Source organism: Buteo buteo, chromosome 15 (assembly GCF_964188355.1).
Source record: "Buteo buteo chromosome 15, bButBut1.hap1.1, whole genome shotgun sequence".
Taxonomy (NCBI): Eukaryota; Metazoa; Chordata; class Aves; order Accipitriformes; family Accipitridae; genus Buteo; species Buteo buteo.
In genome coordinates, this window is record NC_134185.1 from 23,738,760 (window position 1) to 23,755,736 (window position 16,977).

General features: G+C 39.2%; 1 long non-coding RNA gene across 1 annotated transcript; it reads left to right on the forward strand.

The window, feature by feature from the left end:
• The first annotated feature begins 11,886 nt into the window (after positions 1-11,886).
• LOC142039646 (uncharacterized) lies at positions 11,887-15,384 on the forward strand. The gene is made up of 3 exons (XR_012652995.1): positions 11,887-11,960; positions 12,476-12,575; positions 13,305-15,384. It is a non-coding gene; the product is annotated as an uncharacterized LOC142039646 (long non-coding RNA).
• The last annotated feature ends 1,593 nt before the right edge of the window (positions 15,385-16,977 follow it).

The window sequence follows — 16,977 nt, forward strand, 5'->3', positions numbered from 1 at the left end:
AGACACTTCTCAATAGTGACTGGAGTAACCTTGAGCATTTTCATCACAATGTTATTCTTCATAATGACAAAATTTACATATACTACTACTTTTAAACCTTTGTGATTTTGTTACTAGTAAAAGACCTGAATTTCCTGGTTTTCTTTATTATTTCAACAATTTCCTGGCATTTATCCTCTCCTGTATGGGTGGTAGACCATGTCTTTGGTAGCAGGGAATTTTGCCTTGCTAGTCTTTCCCCTATTCACTGTCATAAGACATTCCCATTTAAGCCCGGGTACTATTAATTGTAGCTTATTGCTTCTGACCTGTCAGAATTGCCTGGTCAGTACAAACATTCACGAATTCAGACCTTTTCTTCAGTTGATTACTGAAGTGCACAGTTGAAGGTCAATGGTATGGCAGCCTATTAGATGCACTGGACCAGTTCATATTTGGGTTGACTTTGGAAAAGACCTAGGAACCTTCTGAGGAAGAAGTGTGAAACTCGTCAAAAAAGTAAAGGGAACACCTGGATAACCTTAATCTTGGTGTTCTAGACATTTGTCAGTCTAGAACAGAAGAATTGAATGGACAGTCTGAGTCTCCATTAAGAAGGAGGTAATGGAGAATAATTAAACTAGTACCAATCAACACATGGAATATGGAAAATAAAGCTTGTTGTTACTATTTACATTAGTTTACTTGGTATACATAATAGCATTGATGTAATAGACTTCTGTAAAATGTTTGACAAATATTGCACTGCTTTTTGCTTTAAAACCTAGATAAAGTAAAATCGACATGGCATGTATTAAAAGAAACTAAAATTTGGAGGCGTATCAAATCTCAAAATATAGCTGTAAACAGGGAACCATCAATGAGCAGATGCAGGGTTCTGAAGAGATCACTGGTTTTCCTACAATATTTAATGTTTTTATAAAGAACCTGGAAAGAAAAAATAATTACTGATTGAGCTTACAAAAGGTACAAAGATTAAGGGAAGAATGATTAATTTAAAAAGGAATCAGTCACTATTGCAGAAAACCATAAGCCAGTACGTTTTAGTTAGCTCAAATAGGAAAAAATGGTAGCAAGAAAGCAGGTACATCTTGTCTATAAGAAGAACCTGAAAAGGACAAGAAGGTTATGATCAGCAGAATAGTATTTTTGGTTTTGCTAGTATTATGATTATAACTTGACGTATTGCGTAGGAACACCTGCCTTCAGCAAGGACTGTGTGATGCTGCAGAGTTACAGAATAAAAATTCAACTTCTATCTTCCAGGAGCTGCCAGAGACATTTTGCATCCAAAAGGCTTCTGCCATTTCTGTGTGTATAAACAGAACATTTTTGAACTGGAGTGGGGAAGCACTCACACTGGGTGCTAAGGTGACAGACAGATGTATGGAGATCCATTGAAGCCATAGACATGATTAAAGGACTGGAAAACCTGCCTTATACGAAATACTCATGGTGTTCAGCCCAGTTAGGATGTCCAAGAGAGGTTATGAGTATCTTCCTTACACTTTGTGAGTTATGAAGGGTTGAAAAGTTGATAGTAAAGGGCTTTTCCAATCTGTAAAACAAGGATATAAGTTAAATATAGTTAGATTTGATAAAGCCCCCTTTTTAACAGCATTAATATACTTCACAAGGTCTAAGGAGTGAACTGGCTTTTTTTAAGTGTATGCTTTAGTTAAAAAAATATTAATTCAGAGGAATCATTTGGCCTAAGTTGCTTAGAAGGTCAGATCACATCACATTGGTCTTTTTTGGCTTTATTTATCTATGAATCTAGGAAACTTATTATCATATTCTTTAATCTGATTCTCCCTCTCTTTGCCAATGAAGAACAACAACCCAAAGCTACTGTTATACTCCCGGAATTGAAATTTTAATGGGCTTTGTTCTAACCATCTTACCTTTTCAGGTAAATTATATCCTCACTGTGATAAAAGAAGTGATAGCATCCTGGACCATTTGCTCTTATTTGTTGCAGATACTTATTAAGACAAAAATGTCAGAGGTAATTCAACCACATTGTTCCCACAGTGTTTCTCAGAAGGGCTCTAGGTACCAGATACTTTTATCTGATGTCATTGCCTTTCACAATATTCTCCCAGCTGAGAAGGCCCCAGTGAAATTATATGTTCTTTTAAGATGGGTCATTTAGCTGAAGGAAGACTGAAAATACCACATGGAGTTTCAGCTACGTAATTTCCAGTGATTATTGTGGGACCCTGTGTTCCTGGGCCTTGGGCAATGCTTTGAAAATGAAGGGGATATTGCCCAATCTTCGTATCTCTGGAGGGAGATAAAATTAGAGCAGTTTTTAGAGTAAGCCCTGCAGGTTCACTTGAGCAGCTGCCTTCAAAGGAAATTTCCTTGTCTCGATAAACAAGAAAACAGAAGCACCTGGGTTTGGACTCATCAGTCTTCTACTTGGAAATACTAGCATTTAAAAAATCAGATGACTGAAAACAAGAAAGTGTTATCATCAATGAGAAAATATATTATGTATCTGTATGTGCTTTGTCCTAAAGTGATATTAAGTAGTTCTACTTATATAATCCTATTAGCCCAGAGTGAAAAAACATCAAGGTTTTATGAGTAGCTGAGTTATCTTGGACAAAACATCTTAGTTTACAGCTCTGGTTTTGACCCTGTTTGTGCATGTTCCAAAGACACTAAGTTCTCTGAAAATTATGTTATTTTTTAAAATGCTTTGGAAAATTCTCATTAACTGGAATTAACTATGCTGTAGTCATAATTTATATACAATCTACTTGAAAGTTTTAGCATAGGTTGATTTTGTTCAGACAAACCTAGTGTGGGTAGTCTCTACCATTTAGTAGAGACTGTAACAGTGGAAGTAAGTGTCAAACCTCTTGCAAGAGCAATTAAATTACAGATAATGTGGACTAATCTAACATAGTGCAGTATATGAGCAGGACAGCTGACTCAAGATGAAAGTACTTTTTTTTTCTTTGTTGATTTGCTTTTCTGTCACTCCAAAATTGCTTTTAGTATGCAGTGTATTTCTGAATGCAAGGACTTGGTTTTATTTACTGTCAATCAACCAAAGGAGGCCAGGTTTATATTTGGATAGGAATTCAAGTAAGGAAAAGAAAAAGTTCCTTTCAAAAATTTAATCCCTGGGAGTGATTTAACTACTGTCAACTGGGGTATGAAAGATCAAGTTCTTTTGGGGATAGATCATTACCAGAATAAAGGTAAATTTGAATTTATTTTAACAGTGTCAATCAGCACCTCTAAGTATCCTTTGCTGGTCATGATGAGGGTGCTTGGCAAGTCTGAAGACACAGACAAATTAAACAAATTGCTTGTTTGCTTCTTAGTTGCAGTACATGAACTTGAATATCCCTTTGCTCTTGACATAACCAATGTAATAAGTTAAGAATGAGTAATTCCTGTTTCTGATTTTATTTAAGGTGTACTTACTGCCAGGAGCCTAGTGGGAACAGTGGGAATTAGGATAGAAGACTCTAGTGAGCTTTTAATACATAGATACTCACAAAGAAGTGTCCATGAGCATCTCTCAATAGGAATAGACAGATCTAACTCAGAAGAAATGAGTCAAGCCTTTTACCGTGTAGGCTGATACTGAGAGTCTGCAATGTCCACATCGCATTTGCTTTCTCTCCTTTAAGCTGTGACCTGGGAGCTGAAGTGGTACAGCTAGGCAGTTTTAGCACTAAATTACCAAATTAAATGTCTAACAGCTGACATGATGTGGAAAAATCAGCTATATCCCTCTGTAAGCAGTCCTAGAGAACATCACAGACTTTTACTCTTCCTGATCTGGTCACCTAGAAAATACTAAATTGAGCAGCAAGAAAGTATTTTTAGAAGGCATAAGGAAAGAATTTCAGCACTTCCAACAGGAGACTGAAGCCTGTTGTTCAATGTGATCCTCCTGGCTTTATCAGTGTAACAGAATGATGCTGATTTGTATCATCTCAAACATGTCTGGAGGGACTGAAAGATGTCACCTCGCCAACACTCTCTCTCAAAAAAAGAAGAGTGATAACATCTCAGTAAAATTTCCATGATTGCTTGTTTTTTGCTCTCTTTCTATAAAGAGCAAAAGTGAGGAGTCCAAGCAAGCCAGTGACCACAGAGAATGAATGCTAAAAGCTAACCCTAGCAGACAACTTTTTTTTTTCTCTTTCTCTGTATCACACTTCTTGGTTGGTAGTGAGTTTTCATGCATCATTGTCTTTAACCCTGAGTACTGCAAACTGGCCTGGGAATCAGGATTGTTAGTCTGCTGATTCACTGTAGCTTTGGGCAAACCACCAAGCTGAAATTTCAAGTGCCACGTAAGTCTGGTGCTGCCCTAGCCATTGCAGACCCCTCTGGCCTTATGCTGAAGGCACCTGCTCTCAGGGGTGGGCAGAGACTCTTAACAGCATCTGTTAAGGAAGATTTCATAGGTGCTGCTCCTCTCTGGGCAAGGCAAAGCCTCTCCTGCTTTCTGTGGGTCAGGGGAATGAAGGGGGAGGCAAATCCTGCCCTCTGCCCTCCCCCCTCCCCTGGCCCTTGCAGCCTTGCTGAAAGTCTTGGATCTGTTTTTTAAAGCTATATCCTCAGAGGCTGCTGTTAGGTGCCGTGATCCAAACAGTGATAGCCGGTCCATCTCTAGCTTTCCAGACCTGAGTTAGTTGTCATGTCCCATACCCCACTGGCACGCTGTTAATGGGATTTCACCTCAAAACATAGGGACATAAATAAGAATGAATATGGAGATTATGACTATAATAAAATTGAAAGAATAATAACAGTAGCAATAACAATAATAATGATAGTAATAGTAGTGTGTCAGAGTCACATGGTGAATGAATTTACTATATTTAAACCAGCAGAAAGTGAATCATCTCTGTGTTAGTCAAATATACAGTAACTCTATGTGTACTTCCCTTTTCTTCTACTGTCCCACTCCCGACACCCACTTTCTCTAAGCTGTCCTCCAGCATTTGCTGCTTCCTCTCCCAGCTCTTCCCGTGCTCCCTCACACCCCAGCCCAGCTGCCTCAGACCGACGGCTCGTCCCAACGCTGCGTGGCCCAAACCACCAGAAACCCACCTGCACCCCAGCAGCCTGTGCCCACCGAGCCTGCACTGCGGGTGGGAGCTCTGGGACCGTCTCCAGGGGCCTGAGGAAACAAAACACCCAGTGACTCTTTAGGCCAGCTTAGTTTTTGTGCAGAGGTAAGATACGATTGAGTTGTAAGAGGTAGCCGGCTCTATAACATCTGCAGAAATCCAGGCTGCCTTAATGTATGTGAACCTTACCAACGAGCGAGGGTCGATCTTGTCTACAAGTAACACGTGGGCAGTGCCAGTCCCAGTTCTTCCATGCAAAGTTATCTCTGCAGCATCTTGGCAGTGACTTCAAATTGCAGATGAATCGCAGAGCAAATGTTTCCATTCCCATAAAAGTGGATTGCGAAATTCCAAAGAGCTTTAGTTTTGGGGTGTCTTTTCCAAATTACCTCAAAGCTAATTTATCTTTTCTTGGAGGCTGAATGGCTGAATCAACCCTGCAGTGATTGGGACCCAGCTGTTTTCAGTACAGGGGTAAGTAAACAGTGTTTTATCAAGAGGTCTGTCTTGCAAATGATTTAATCAAGTGATTGCTACAATGAGTAATAAAGTTATATTCTACCAAAACCTCCTACTGCATTTATTTGAGTAAGTTAATTCCTTTGCTCAATGTTGAGGATAAGTGAAAAGAAAATAAAAATGCAAAGAAAAGTCTAATATTTAGGAATGTGCAGCTCCAAAAGAGTTATGGTCTTAAACTGGATCAGGCTAATCTCTGGTTTAGAAATGATTATGTTTGCAAATAGTAACATCATGTGCTGGTGATAAATCATCTAAATTTTAACCTCTCAGCAGAAGGAATGTTGTTAACAGTTACTTAACTTAAGAGGAGAAACAATCTCCCCCCTCCACCCCTGTTAGCTAAAATGAATTAGATCCCAATTCTTCACAGTATTAACTAGGTATGTGCCTTTGCTTTCCCAGGGAGCACTCACTTTTCCAAGTGCCTAGGAAGAACAATTTTGGCTCTGTCTTTTGCATCTAACAATTTGGCATAACTGGTTATTTGGTGCTGCAAAGGTAAAGTCTATGGCCACAAGCCAACAAGGGGCAATGCTGATCTAACAGCTTGCTGCTGCCACAGGAGAAGGTCTCGCTCCCTCCTCCTCCTCACTCCATGCCTTTCTTTCTTGTTCTTCCCTCTCACAGTCTTGTCCCCACAGCTTTGTCTTACCCTTTACCTCTTTCCTTGGGCCAATTCAACCAGTTAATGCAAAAGAGAATTATCCAACTTTCTGGTTATTTTCTTCCAAGTCAGGGAGGTGAATTGACCGATGGTGGCCTCTGAAGAGCACTGCAGTTGGCAAAAGGTGGATGGCAGTACCGTGCAGCCAGGAACGTACGTGGAAAACACGTGTGGGAGGAGGTGAGATCTAGGCTTTCTGTCAGCAATGAGCTGATAGATCCATCCACCGCGTCTTGTAGGAATGGACTGTGGATTATGTTGAGTCTGATTCTCTGCTGGCAATGAAATGTATGTGAGTGATTGTACAAAAAAACACATGGAAAAGTGCCAACAAGTTAGTGCAGCAATGTTTTACTCTCATTTGGATTCCCTCTATCTCCCTGTACAAGCAGTGGAAAATCAGACCAAATATACCAACTCTTTTTCTCTTTAAGATAGTGGACTCGTTTTGAGAATGCTAGGTGGTGCTTGAAGGGATAAGTAATTTCAGAAGAGGACTGAAAATAATAAATATACAGGTAAATATTATTCTCAGAGGGTTGTAGGGTTTTTGAAATTTGGAACACCCCCACCACCACCCCCCATGTCAAAAGTACAACAAATAACTCTAATCCATCAGCAGTGGAACAGATGAACACCTCCATGAACATCTCAAAGATGTTCAGCATCTATAAGTATATCCAACTGCTTCTTCTGTATGTTTTTCACCAGTGGAGCTGGACAGAAAGTAGAATTCAACCTTCAGCTCTGTTCTGTTTGCTTTGGCTAACTGAACTGAAGTTCTACTTTCCACTCTCCCCCATTTGCCAGGCTTTCTTGTTGCACTATAAAACAAATTAATGAACAACTTGTAATTAAAAAAAGGGTCCTGTTGTCTTCACCTTGCATTTATTAGTAAATGAGAATGATGTGAACTGTATCAAAACCATGAATGGTTTTGCTGATGCATTTTGTAAAAAACTAGCATATTGTGACTTGTGAACATTCTACACAAAGGACTACAAAGAATATTTGTTGCATTCTCTCATGGGAGCAGCAAGGTTGTATTATAGAAATTGTAACATCCTTGATGATGTATGGAAGTTATATATCTGCAGTGCTAAAGCCTGATTTCACCCTTCGTCACTGTGCAATGGCGTGTTCCTGTTTATCATAGCATCTGCTTGTCTTCCAAGAGGGAGACTTTTCTCAAAGTGTGTGATCATTTGGTTGATGCTCTTGGACCATATTCAGCTGTTGGCTTACTGCTAAAGGAGAGGGCAAGGGAGCTTCAGCATGAGCACTTACTGATACAGCACATTGTCCTGTGTTGTGATGTAATTGTAACTATATGCCTGTGCCATGGTCACTCAATATACAATCTTCTTTGTCCTTGATTATGTTATACTTTGCTTACTCAGAATAGTAAAGTGGTCAGAAAGAGTTACACAGACAAAGAAAGACTGAGGGAACATAGTAGTTGTGGTTGATGTGAGAAAAATAAGAGCCAATGTATGTTATTCATTGACTATTCTTCTGCATGAGGTAGTGAACTGTCCTATGCATTATCCAAAATATTTTTTATGTTCTTTTTTGCACATCATCTTGTTTTCAGTTATTGTCCCATTAAAGTTTTCTGCCTTATTTTGATTCAGGTTTATGTCCTTGTAAGAATATTTTCACATACAGGGAGAGCAGAGTATCCTGCTTGAGCTCTTTAGTGCCATTAGAGGTAAATTTTGCTCTAAGCATGGAACCCAATTCCCTGTTAAATGTCAGTGGGTCTGTAAAGGCCTTTCAAAAATAGTTTGTGTTGTATTTGAAGTGGGGTAGATTGAGGAAGTATGATCTCTGATTTCAAACTACTCTTTTTGATGCCTCTCAGTCTGAGATGGATTGAAACCACCAAGATTGCATTTACTATCCCAGTATTTGAGGACAGAAATAAGCTTGAAATGGAAAAACTGGATTTGACTCTGAAGTTATCAAAATTATGATCTATGTACAGTTTATTGCTATAGTGCATACTTTAAGAGTGCTTTTGAGCTCAATTCTGTTAACATAAAGTCTGCAGACTTAAGTGCCTGCATAAAGTGTAGTCAAAGAAAAAAAATCAAGGTTCTTTATATGCATCTTGTTTCAACCAAGCACCTAGTTTTGACCAAACTGTTCCTGTAAATTTCAGTTATTTTTGCAATGGTCTTTGAACAGACAGCATGTGAGGGAATTAAATGATTATTCTCTCTGCTTTCCTTGCTATATTTTGTTTTCCCACTTTTTTTTATTATTTACTATGGATTTTTGTAATGTTTTCTTGTAAAAAATAGGAAAATGCTTTGTAAATATTGTACACAACTGAATTAGCTAAAACCATTGTTGATTCTAAAACAGACTGCTGCAGCTGCATGAAAGGACACAAAAATACCACTAACCAATTTAATTTTAGTAGTAAATAATATTTTTGAAGCTGAGGGAACATTTAGTTAGGTATTTTGTAATTAGCTGAATTGGAAACTGGCCAGGACACCATGGTTGATATTACCTCTGTTAAAAAAATTTCCAGGAGATCTCTTTTTGTCTTAAGTGAACAAGACTTTGTTTCCTCCTAAGAATCAAATTTCTTCTTGTCTATGTTTTTAAAACCTATTCCAACTGCTACTTAACTATAAACCTGCTGCTTTGAACAAACATCTGAGGACGTTTACCTTCTCCCAGGACACATGTCCTAAAATGCTGCTTAGTTCTATCTTAGTCCAATGTCCTGGCAGCCCTTGTGAAATGCTTTTCAATTTGGAGTAAGGCTAGAAAACCATATAATGTGGGAAAAATACAGGATTTGTTATCTTTTAAATTATAATTTCATAACCATCCTCCTCAGTCTTTTTCACTCTACCTAGTATGCAAAGGATCAAATTCAAACTCAAGAGAGATTGAAAAAGCTTTTTTTTTTGCAGGAAATTAAAAGGCATTATGTATAATGGCTAGAAACACATTTCCACTCCTCTCCAGGAGAGAATTCTGCCTTTGTTTACTTCCTATTCTTACCTTTGGCTTTGCCAGCTCTGGAAAATCTGGTTGTAAACTGAAGCCCACTCTTGATAGTAAGCCTGGATTAGCCACAAGGCAGAGTACATAAAACTCCTGGCCATACCACCAGCTCATGCAGCTGTGATGAGGGAAGGTCTTTCAACACCAAAGACCGTTTTATTTTTTTTTTTTTCTGAGGAAATCTTTGCCAGCCTCACCAGGCTGTCAGAAAGTCATATCCACCACAGAAACTCATGTCCTTGTAACAGGGAGGTGGGTAATCCCACGCAGCTTCTGAGGGGAGCCATAGCGTCAGCATTGGTTTTGGGCAGGCATGTCTTCTCTCGTGGGGGTGCCCTGGCTGGCACAGGGATCTCTGCAGGTGATGCTTTGGCTGAGTTGGCTGCTAAAACCTTTGTTCTCCTGGAAGAAGCCTCAGCCCCACTAAAGATGGAAAGAAAAAAGGAAAAAAGGAGACCCCTGGACCTGTTTTTTGTCTTTTATGTGATGTTCATACTAAGCTTGCTAGAAGAGAATGACACACTGACTTCCTGATTCATGAAGCAGAGTTACCCGTGGATATGCTCTGCTTGGCTCACCACAGACTGTGTGATGCACAGCACATACCATTTTACCCACTGCTATTTTAAAGCCCTGCCAGCTTTTTACAGAAACCTACTCACCTGTCTGCCAAAGTTGAAGGTATTAAATATGTTCTTACAAATGGATTAATGTATGCTTTTCATTATCTGCATTTTTCTTTTGTTCACATTGTTCTCCTCATCAATAGTTATTGTTGACCTTATTTTATGCAGATGAAATATTGAAATGTACACTGTAAAAAATATAGGGGGTTTCATTAGAAATTGCAGCCTTGCCATTAGTAGTGTATGACAGCACCAGGGATTTTGTCCAGTGCTACTTATTTTACCAGGGAAATAATGCAGAGAAAGGTCAAAATGCTCCTTGGCACTTTCACAAAAATGTCCTGTGAATTTCTTTTTTTTGAATTTTCCATCTCTTGCATTCTGTGCATTCTTCTGGATAGTTAGGTCTGAAAGCTGATGGTCTTTGTCACCCTTACTATTTAGTATTCGGTTCCCTCACAAATGCTTTCATGCTCAGGCTATTAGATCAACTGAAGCAGGTTCTAAGAATTCTCTGTCCACCCTACAATGAACAGTTTGTTTCCATTCAAACTAGTAGAAATAAGTATCCGAGGACATGGGAAGATTTTTCACTGGACAAAGCTTTAATTAACTGTTGCATACATATGGACAGGCTTTGGGAGAAAAATACACTTAGCCAAGAGGAACTGTATTTAAAAGAGAAGGAAAAAGACTTTGCCTACATGATATTGCCTGCCTATCTGTACTATGGAAGTTAAAGAGAGCTACATTTGAGTTGAGTTTGCTAATAATTTTAGGTATCTCTTCTACTATTGACAGGATTCTGCGCTCATACTGATGGTAAAATGTCTGCCAGCATTTTCTGCTACTTTATTGTCAAGAACAGGTCAGAACAATTCTCTGATGAAAGAAACTAAAATGTAAAATATAATTTTGTAGCTTTTCCTGTAAAAAAAGAGAGGTTAACTACCTCTACGCTAGTAACTAAAACAGGTCAGGCACTGCCCTTCAGTTCTGAAGTCAATTGGCTTCACACATTTCACATCCCCATAGCTAATCTCTCCCAGCTCCCCAAAACAGGGTGACTGCATTCAAAGTGCCCATTGCGAACGGTTCTGGCCTGTGTTATCTCCCACTTCTCCACAAAAAATGATCTGGGAGTGTTGTAGTTGGCTCAGATCAAAACTGTGCTCAGGGACTATGCTAGTGATTTAAAGGTTCATGTAGTAGTGGTTGGGCTGTGCCCTGACCATGCTTGATTAGGTAGTAGAGATGTAGCCTAGGGTTTGGGTGGTCAATATATGTCATATATGCTCAAATGTAGTCAGAAACACAGCCAGAATTACCCTGACCTTCAGAAGAGACTTCAAGCCAATAGAAAAATGTTGCTTTAGTAGCCATTTTCTTACGGAGTTTGTTTAATAGCTTGACGAAAGGGAAACGGGATAGGAAGCTCATGCACAATGACATTGAACCTGGGCAATTTCCCTGTTATCAGTCTGTAGCTTCAAATGCACATATGACTGATCCAAATTGTGAGTGACTACTGGGGATTTTGTCTGAGATATTCGAACAATTTTACCTGTCACAGTTGGTGGCTGTGCTTTGATAGTGAAGGGTGACAGATGACTCCACCTCTTCAGATACAGAGAGGGAGAACAGGGTAGTTACCAGCAACTTTTAAAAGAAAAAGGCTTTTATAAATAGTACTGATACAAAACATCAGTCACACCATGTAACATACTTCAACTTCTTTATTGCCGGAATAAAGATGAGGCTGTAAATGCAAAGATTTTTTTGGAACTTCCTGCTTTACATAAACGTCTCATCATAGTAGATAGTGTAGATGGAAGGTTTTGCAAACATCAATATAAAGTTACTTTACTGTTTGACTTGAATCTATTTCTGTGTATGTACTTTTTATTTGTCTCTCTTTGGTCAGGTGATCTGTGTGTTCTGCAGAATCCATTGAAGACTGAAGAATTACATACTGTCTCAAAAATCTTCAGAAAGGAAGATTCTGAAGGAAATGTATGAAATCCAGAGTACTTCCATGAAACTACTGGTTTAAATGAGGTTAACGTGACTTTCTGGCGAAGGAGTAATGTAGTAATCTAAACAAAAATATATTAGAGATAAACATCAGTCACTGAGGTTTTCACAACCACTGTTGGCTTTAGAATAGGGAACTTTTAAATGTACTTAGATTTTGAACTGCAAAGACAGTGTAATCTGAAAGTTTAATCTCTTGTGGAAAAGACTAACTCAAAAGCACAAGGATATTCCAAGTGATATTGCGAAGATATAGTGTAAAGGATGATGTGTGGGTGGGAGAACTGTCATGAGGCTATAACATAATAATAAATAGCACAGGTGATAATAAATTCTATCTATTTTATGAGTGTCTTTTCAAAGCATTTAAAGTTCTATTCAAAAGCAATAAAATACAAACAAATAAGAGAATTAAAACTAGTATGTATGGCAAGGTTTAAAAGATAAGCATTACTGTGATTGTACATGGCTGAAATCCTGCAATTCTTCTTCAGGGATGTCTCCCTTGGACTTTGGTAGGGTTTTTGCTTGATCTATGAAGGCCTGATCCAGTTCCATGCAGAAGGCTAATGGGAGATTGCATCAAGCCCAGAGGTAAGACTGATGAAAGTAGTATGTGTTTTTATGAAGGATAATAGTGTGTTGTATTCTCAGAATAAAATTAGAGAGCTAAAGATGAAAAAACCCCAACACTTTGGTGTTCCCATTATGCTCTCCTATAATACATGAAGGAGACACAAATATGGTCTCTAAGCAATCTGAAAATGCAAATAGTAAAACTTTGTTCTGATGGAATCTCTCTTATATGATGATGTCATGTTTTAACCCCAGCTGGCAACTCAGCCCCACACAGCTGCTTGCTCACTCCCCCTCAGTGGGATGGGGGAGAGAATCAGAAGGGTAAAAGTGAGAAAACTTGTGGTGAGATAAAGACAGTTTAATAGGTAAAGCAAAAGCCACACATGCACGCAAAGCAAAACAAGGAATTCGTTCACCACTCCCCATGGGCAGGCAGGTGTTCAGCCATCTCCAGGACAGCAGGGCTCCAGCACGCCTAACGGTGACTTGGGAAGACAAACGCCATCTCTCCAAACTTCTCCCCCCTTCCTTCTTCTTCCCCCAGCTTTATATGCTGAGCCTGACATCCCATGGTCTGGGATATCCCCTGGGTCAGTCGGGGTCAGCTGTCCCGGCTGTGTCCCCTCCCAACTCCTTGTGCCCCCCCAGCCTGCTCGCTGAAAAGCCCTTGGCTCTGCCTAAGTACTGCACAGCACCAGCTAAAACATCCCTGAGTTATCAACATTATTCTCATCCTAAATCCAGAACACAGCACTATACCAGCTACTGTGAAGAAAATTAACTCTATCCCAGCTGAAACCGGGACAGATGACCTCAAAGCCATTAGACATATAAGCATATTTTTCTTCCTGAGAGAAATGTCTGCATTGGTGGAGGTTCCTTCGCTTCAAACCAGTGCAAACATCCTATGCTGAAGCCCCCTGTTTTACCCTGTCAGAAGGCCTCATCCTTCTTAACTCCTAGCAGTTGTCTCCTGTCTCTGTTGTGGCTATATTCACCTTGGGAAATAGTGCGTCTGACAGACCTTATCTGTAGGGCAAAACGGTTGGTAATGAGGATTCTGCGTCCATACTACGCACGTTTTGGAGGAGTTTATTTTGGACTAGCTCTCATTTGCTCCTGTGGACTGAAAACTCATTCTAGTTGGAGCATGTCATTTGATCTCCTGAAGCACATCTTTTGGTTTAGTTATGTTTGAAAGGAATCTATTTGTTGTGCTCTGAGACCGCTCCATGCTACGAACTGAAGGACAGCAAGTGGCATAACTGCTGCAAATGAATGTCAAAAGTGTACTACTGGTTCCTAGAGCAACAATGCAGAGATATGAGGTTCTTTTTCCATATGTGTGCTCACCTTGCCAGCCTCATGACTTTTTGGTAGATTTTTGGTGAGCAGAAGAAAAACCTTGTTTGGGAGAGCTGGAAGAGCTACCGTCCTACAGATATGTGTAGAAATGACCACAGCTCACTGTTCTGCTGGAACAGGGAAACCTCGTGATCTCTTTGTCTCCTGGGAGATCTTTTTCCAAATAACGCTCCAAATAATGGATATGAAGGGCAATGACAGCTATCTTCTGAAGAAATACTCTAAGAAATGCTGAGTGTGGGGCATACCAGAGGTCTGAGGCAAGTTTGCCAGATTGGCCAAGTAGTAATGAGGAATATGGGAGAGAAATATGCAATTTGCTTTTATAAGGAAAATGAAAAGGCAAGGCAAGACAAGAAGGATGTAGTTCTGTGAGCACAACAGCTAGAACCTGATTCCCTATGGATTTCCATCTCTTGGCTTTTTGGTGTCTAAAGAGGATTAGCCTCAAGCTGAAGTTTCTCCCATGGTGGGGCCATTTGCAAGGGGTACTGCAGGAGTTTCCTGATGACGGATGAGGTGTATGCTCATGCTTCTTATCAGCCAGAGCACCTATGAAAGACATACTTACGTACGCACAGAGTCTCTGGCTTCTGGGCCTGGCCTAGGGCTGTGCAAGCCGCTAATGCTCCTCAGCTCCTGCTGCCCAACTCCAGATGGACATGGCCACCATAAAACTAGAATCATTCCTGACTCTGTCTTGGATCTTGCCTTGTTTTACTTCGGACTTTAAAGATGCAGAGCTATCTCTTTATATTATCCTCTCTGGTCACAGAAGTGTTTAAACTCTGCTGAGGTATGTAAAATCTTTTTCTGCTCAGGCTGATGTGTCAAAACCACCTGATTTTCATAAATGTCTAGTCCAGCTAAGTGTTGAAAGGTCCTTTCTTTCATTTGATCCCACTAATACTTAACACTAAAGAAAAATAGCTCAAATAATAGCAGAATTTGACAATAGTAGTCACTTGCTCATTGTTTTCCTCTTATCTCTCACTGCTATAAGACCCTGATTCTTATCCATGATGTAACCTTATTGATTGGTGACATTATGAGGATGTGAGCCAAGTGAACTTTGTAACTAATCACACTTTTTCTTTAGAAACTTTTTTTTAAAAGAAATTTGGTTTCGTTCTCCATAGTTTGACTTTTCTTTGCATTATCATTTCCAAAAGTTTGCCTTTCTTCATTAAAAAAGTGTGAAGAATTTCGTCTGATTTGTTTCTAATGGCAAACAACATCTTGACCTCATTTGTCAGAAAATGCAGAGCTGAACTGTATCATTTAACAAGGGAATACCACACATGTATGATTAATGTATGGCACTTTCCATGACCCTATTTGACTCCCTTTGTGAATATTTAATGTATTTAGCATTGTATTTTCAATCTCAGATGGCATAAAAGTCAAGAGCTCATAGCAAGCAGTGCTTCATCTTATCAAATGAGCAATATTAAATGAAAAACAGAGCTTTGAGATATTTTTATAATAATTACAAAAAATAAAATATAATTAAAGACATGTATTCCAGTTCTCTCTGTTCATCTTAAATCTAAACAGAAATGTCCTGAGGCAGAGGGAAGGTGGGGATGCAGAGAGACGTGCATGTAAAAAAGCTGGCAGGGTATCCAGACTTCAGACTGGGAAGCAAAGGCACAGTAAGAGAGTGCTCTGAGGAGAACACATCAAAATCCCCTCGGCTCACAGACTGGGATGCCCTATTACATCAGCACTAATAAATGGGTTGACCTGACCGAGCCCATGTCATTTGCGCCCTCAAATCTATTACTAATTTTTATGCATAGAGAGGATGGGGTCAGCTTCTCCAGAACATAAAAACTTCTGTTGATGGAACAACTTGGTTACCGTAAGATCCAAATACATACCCCTTTGTCTTCTACAGCATACACCATTCTGCAGGAGGGTGATATCACTTCATAGTCTTCACCTTTGTGCTCCCCATCCTTCTTGGAACAATGCCATGCACGCTAGTCAGACAAAACTCCCATTGAAAGCACTGGAATTTTGCTTGAGTCTAACATTAAGAACCAGCTCTTGTTTTGTCTCAAGGACAAAAGGACAAGGAGGATTCCCACTGTTTTTTATTTAACTTGGGGCCACATTATAGTGCTCAGAACTATCCACGTCCCTCTCTAAGCAGCAGGGAGACTATGCAGTTTGTGTATCCTTTTTGAGGTTCAGTCTTCTCTCCGTGTGAGCCAGTGCTATCCAAATAGCTTACACACCTTTAGGAACAAATAAATCATAATAAGGTTGGTGTAGGTTTTGTATGAGCAAATAGGTGTCCACACTGTGACTTTAGATTTTCTTTGGAATTTTCTTATTCTGCTCCCTTCATTCACTTGAGTGGATCGCAGCTTCATACAGTATGATTTCATTCCATCTTAATTCGTCATGGCCCAAATATGAGAGCTCACAATACTCAGTCAGGTGTGGCTGAAGGCTACACTATGCTACAGTGTCAGTGTATTTTGCTGCTAATCACTAATTTGTGGCTGCATCAGTACAATTTGTCACTTTGTGGTCATATAATTTGACCCAAAGTTAGAACTAATGATACATATACACAGTACTTGCTTAAAAATTAGATATACTATTCCTTTGCTTATTTTTATTTTATGATTTTGATGAATACTGTAGCAGAAACAAACACAATGATAAGTGAAATTATGGTTTTGTAGGTGTCAGTGACAAAATTCTCATTGATTATAGTGAGGACAGATTTTTTTCCATATATGTAAATTTAATAAGAATATGTGTTTGTGACAATAAGATTATTTGTATACAGATGTGTCTACTTCATATTTGCCTTTTTATCTTTTGTCATTCCTATCAGATACTACTCATTTTAAGGCTAAGTGTCTTCCCAAAATGCAGGTTTATTTAAATTAAGAACAACAGAAACACGTGGATCAGAAAAAATAATCAGCTAAAATAGTAAGTCTAATGGTTTGAGAAGGCCACATAGTAGTCACAGATTTTATTAAAGGTCATTTTAACAATGCGGTGTGCTCATTAATAACAGAGAAGAAAA